Raw genomic sequence first — 5,853 nt, 5'->3', positions numbered from 1 at the left:
GTTGGTTCTCAGTTCAAAGACCACCCTTTAGGATTTTTGTAAAGTTGGTCTGGTCATTACAATCCCTTCCATTTCTGTTTACCAGGAAATGTCCTAATTTTGCCAATGTATTTGAGGAACAGATTTGTGGATATATGATTCTTGGTTGGCTATTTATTTTCTTTCAGAGTTTTGTAGATATCATTCCCTTGCCTTCTTGCCTGCATGGTTTCTGCTAAGAAATCAGCTTAGTCTTATGGGTTCTCCTGTGTAGGTAACTTTTCATTTTTCCCAAGCTGCTCTCAGGATTCTTTTTGTCTTTGATTTTAGAAAGTTTGATTATGATATGTCTTGGTGATTTTCCTTGGGGATCTATCTTATTTGGGGTTTGTTCAGTTTCTTGTATGCTTATATTCTCATCTTTCATGTTAGGGGAAGGTATCTTCCAACAACTCTTTGACAATTTTAACTGTGCTTGTCTCTTCCGGTTCTGGAATTAAGTTGTTCCTCTTCATTGTGTCCCACATAACTCTTAGACTTTCTTCAGATCTTCAATCTTTCTTCTGATTGTTTTTCTAGCATAATAATATTGAGATTATTTTATTTTCAATATCACTAGTTTGGGTTTACATTGCTTCACATCTGTTCCTTTGCCCTTTCAATGTGTTGTCCATTTCTGAATCTTTGTATTAATCTTCTGTATTTCAAATTGCAGGTTTTATATTGTTTCAAAATTTGCATTTATCTTGTCTGTTTGTTCTTGTAGTGATTTCCTGAATTCTTCTAGCTTTTAGTGTGTTCTTGCATTCCTCAATCTATTAATCATTTGAAAGTACTTAATGTTCTTTTCAATACTTTTTCAATTAGTTCCATTATCTTTTCTTCTTCAGAAACATTTTCTGGCTCTGCATCTTGGTCATTTGTTTGAGCCCTACTTGTTTGTCTTTTGGTCATTTGTCACTTTTCTTTGTGTGAGCTAAAATTGTCTGCTGTCTCTGGGGCACTATGGGGTTGTCGTATTTATAAAAACAAACAACTGTACAGTTGTTGGACCCAGAGGAGAGAAATCTCTAGTGGGCTCCTGCAATACAAGGAATCCTGGTGTGGTGCTGTAAGATAAGCACTTAATAGCAAGATCAGTTTGAACTACAAGGTCAGTGGTTCAAACTCACCACTCCTTGGAAGCCATATACAGGGTCATTATGGGTTGGAACTGACTCAATGACACTTAACAAAAACGAGAATGAAGGGACCAGCTGGTTTGAAGTGCAGGGACGTGTGTGTATACTCCCGAACTTGCAGCTGGTACCCATTTGACCTAGCTTGGATGGCTAGAGCTGAGCTGACCAGATGACCCCAGAGAGGATGATCAGAATATTTTCAGAAGTGATGCTGACTGAAAGGGTTTGGCCAGGGCTCAATAGCTTCCAAGGCACATCTTCAGTTGGGTGTTATCTAGGCATTTTGTACAGTTTAACCACTTGGTTACCACCATTCTTGTAACCACCGTCTTTGTGACCGTAGCAAAAAATGAGATTACTGTTGTTACATGGAGGGGATTGCAATCATTGAGAAAAAACAAAGTTTGTGATTTGCTGTTTTTAAAACTGATGATCTTATCTGTAAAACTGCACTCAATTCACAAAAAACCTCCAAAAAAAAAAAAAAAATGATGATTGCATTGGGTAAATCTGCGACAAGACCTTTTAAAATGTTAAAACGCAAAGATGTAACTTTGAAGTCTAAGAAGTTATGTGTATGACCTAATATCCATTATCTCATTTACATTACCTCATATTCCATTTTAGAAAACTGGACAATTAATAAGAAAGGCAGCAGAATTGATGCATTTGAATTATGGTGTTGGCAGAGATTATTTATACCTTGGGCTACACAAAGTGAATGAACAAATTCGTCTTAAAAGAAGTACTGCCAGAATGCTGCTTGAAAGTGAGGATGGTGAGACCTTCTCACCTGTTTTGGCCATGTTATGAGGAAGGAACAGGTCATGGAGTACATCATGCAAAAATGGTCAGCGAAAGAGGACAGCCCTCAGTGAGATGTATTTACACAGTGTCTACAACAGGCTGAAGCATACTAATGGCTGAGAAAGAGGTGCAAGACTAGGACGTGTTCTGCTCTATTGTCACCATGACTCGGAAATGACCCACCAGAACCCAACAACAAAGAGTTGTTAACACTTGCATGTGCAGAGCAGAGACCTGAGTGTGCTCCCCGTAATAATCCTCTCCCTCCCTACATGCTGCCTCCAGAGCAGTAAGGTGAAAGCCAGTGGCAGGGACCTAAAAGGTCCCAGGCAACAAAGGCTGGGAAGATACTGTGCAGGAGTCTTCCATCTGATGAGGCAAGGTCCAGCAGAGCCCAGCTAAGTGGCAGCCAGAGGCAGCAGGGACATGAAAACAGCATCTGTACTGAACCATGACAAGCCAGGTCAGAGACATGTTCAATTCAGGAAAGGTCATTTCCCCTTTGAGAATCTGGTGTTAGTGTTTACTGTTTGCTTTCCATCAATAAAAATAATGGCTTTCACTTCACCAACAGTGAACAGATGAACACAGCACACATGGACCAGCTGATGCCAGTAGGTGTTGTGTCTCATTCTCAGCAGTCTTATTGCTGCCTGGAAATGTGACTATGCCAACACATTCGAGACACAACCTGTTTTCTGCACGTGCAATATAGACAGACCAATCATTATACCTGCCAATTTTGCCTCCCTTAAATGTTTGCTGTTATGTTGGGTCACGGTGCATGGTGGGGAAGGACTGTTTTTTGTTTAATGCTTATCGCAGTGATCACTTAGGCTATCAATTATTTCAGGTCAGGAAAAATCTTATTTTGGTGTTAGGAATGATACAATGTTCTAACTGAAAAGGACCCGCAGGTTCACTTCAATTTCTTTGTTGTTGTTGTTAAGTACCGTGGAGTCGGTTCTGACTCATAGTGACCCTGCACAGGGTTTCTGAGATTGTAAATCTTTACGGGAGCAGAAAGCCTCATCTTTCTCCCACAGAACAGCTGGTTAGTTTTCAACTCCCGACCTTGAGGTTAGCAGCCGATTCAAAACCAATACGCTACCAGACCTATTTAAGATTCCAAAAACCTTTTATCAGTTTTCCTTATTAAATTCCATTAAGCACTTACTCATAGTGACCCTACCTAGGGTTTCCAAGGAGCAGCTGGAGGGTTTGAACCACCGACCCTGTGGTTAGCAGTCCAGTGTTTATCCTACAGTACCACACCAGAATTCAAGTTTAAGACAAAGGTAATTTCACCAAGTACTTACAGCTGGTTCTCTTATTCAAATAAAATATGTATGTCTGTGTATGTGTTTTTTGTTTTGTTTTTTAAGCATCCCCTGGTGTGGTACTGTAGTTTAAGCACTGGACTGCTAACCACAAGATCAGCAGCTCAAATCTACCAACCACTCCTCAAAAACCCTATATAGTGTCACTACAGGTCAGAATCAACTTCTTGATGCCACTTAACAACAATGCAACTCTAGCTTCTCTAACTACTTGAGTTTCTAAAATTGAAAAAAAAAAAGTTTCTGGAATTCAAACCAAAATCAAGGCTTCTCAATATCTTCAGTTAAAATCATTTAAATTCCCCATCAAGGCAGACCACACAAACAATGTCTATACTTTACAACAAACAACTCTAAGTGATTGGTGTCTTTTGATTAGTGCTGTAACTATTACACAGCAGAATATGCTCAGCATTGATCGCATCCCTGGTCATCTTCAATAGCAAACATTATTCAGAATTGATTCTCCATGTAGAAGAGTTCTCACAGAAACACACTAAGTTACAAACAGACCCCAACTTTTTTTTATTGCTTTATAAGCCAGCAACAAATACAGCTGAATAATTATAAACATGACATTTCTAAATTCTCAAATAGAGTAAGAAGACCAGAATGTGCTCCTCCACTTAAAATATATCTGTTAAAACTAAAATCCACAACTTGTGCCAAGAACTTTAATATTCTCAAGAATAACCAATGCTTACAGAAGTAAAGAAAACTATTAGCAAACTTGCTGCATCTGTCTGATCATTGAAAAGCCTTTTCTATTCAATTAGCAATGCTACTGCAGCACATTTTAGGTGACTATCCTAGGCGCTGTTAAGAATCTAACACTTTATTCATTATATAAGCTCGTGTGAAGGAACTGTCAAGGAAACTGTTGTAAAACCCAGCAATGCCACTTTTCTATTCAGGACGGAAAGACTAGTGAGCCCTTCCTTTGGCATGAGATAAAAAGCTCTAATGGCTATGCCAAATATGCTACCATATAAACAGGAGGCCAACATTAGTGTTAAGGGTGATACGTCTAAATATTTCATAGAAGTCTAGAAAATACTAGTACCTTCCTGTTAGTGAGCTCCAAATGACTGTACGTTAAATCACCATCTTAAGTCATTTCAAATGAACAGACAACAACAAATCACCTGATATATATTCTTAGTACTTTCTGAAATAAGGGGAGGCCCAGCAGAATTTAAATGACCCAAATTGTAAAAATTTGTTGGGCTAGCCATCAACAATCTGAAATTTCTTACTCTAAAAACAATTAGCAAATCAAGCTAAATTTTTAAAATATTTTTCTTCCAAACGAAGAAACGAAGCATGGCATTTGTCTCAAAGACCGCAGTAGTCAGGGCGATGCAAATTAACACATGACTGGCTTTTTGCTGCCAAATCAAAACATACAGCCAGTTGCTAAAATAACAAAAATTTTAAGATGAGGGCCTTCACAGCTTAGGGATATATCCATAAAGTGTGAGTTCAAGACATGTGTGAGTACGATTTTTAAGATTACCAGAAGTCTGCGGCACTAGCAAAGCGTTACAGCAACATAAGAAGTAGAAGTGTTTGAAAACATTAAGCCCTACTCCCCACCTGGTTGTTGTTGTTAAGAGTCTTCGGGTCCATTCCAACTCATAGCTACCCTCTACAGGGTTTCCAAGGAACAGGTGGTGGGTTTGAACTGCCGACCTCGCAGTTAACAGTTCAGTGCTAATCCTATGGTGGTTGTGTTCCTTAAAACAGAACCAATAACAAGATCTTACTAAGCCACACAATGCAAGAACTTCCTGATAAACCTGCCTGCCTTTGCAGTTGAGATCTCTTGTACTTTCATGACAATGACAGAACCCTTGGACTAGCACCCTCTTGTTTAAAAAAAAAAAAAAAAAAAAAATCAACAATGAATTTACTGGGAAGCCCTAAATAAGAAAGAATATAAAATATTATTCTTTGCCTTCAAATGCCAATACTTCCTTTAAATTATTTTTAAACTCTATTCAGACTGTACCTAGGTCTGGGTGGCTAACTTGGGATATGTTGTGGTTAAGTGCTGTCAAGTCAGTTCTGACTCATAGTTACTCTACGTAAGGTTTCTGAGGAGCAGCTGGTGAGTTTGAACCACCGAGCTTGTAGTTCAAAATGACCTTGCTGCCACTGCTTATCCACATCAGGACTTGGGATAAAGAAACCGTCAAAGGTTACATCTAGAAGAATCACAACCAAGACCAAAAACTTGTCAATCAGTACATCAGGGTAAGCAAAAAAAGAACTTTACCAAGAAGAGATTTACATTTACAGTTCTTGACAAAAATGAAACACATTGAATTACAGAGCAAATTCACTGAAACAACAAAGAAGTTCTACCCTAGATCTTTTCCTTAACCCCTCAGAAAATGCTTTACTTCTGATATATCACACAACTGGTTAAGAAAATAAAATGCAGTGTTTAGCAACTGGGCATCCTAACTACGGTAAGAGGCACTGTGCTCACCCTCACTGGCGACCACTGAGGTAAACAAGGCCAGAAGCAGGAAAAACGCCTC

This window comes from Chrysochloris asiatica, unplaced genomic scaffold (assembly GCF_000296735.1).
Source record: "Chrysochloris asiatica unplaced genomic scaffold, ChrAsi1.0 scaffold00123, whole genome shotgun sequence".
Taxonomy (NCBI): Eukaryota; Metazoa; Chordata; class Mammalia; order Afrosoricida; family Chrysochloridae; genus Chrysochloris; species Chrysochloris asiatica.
Note: the sequence above shows the minus strand (reverse complement) of the source record.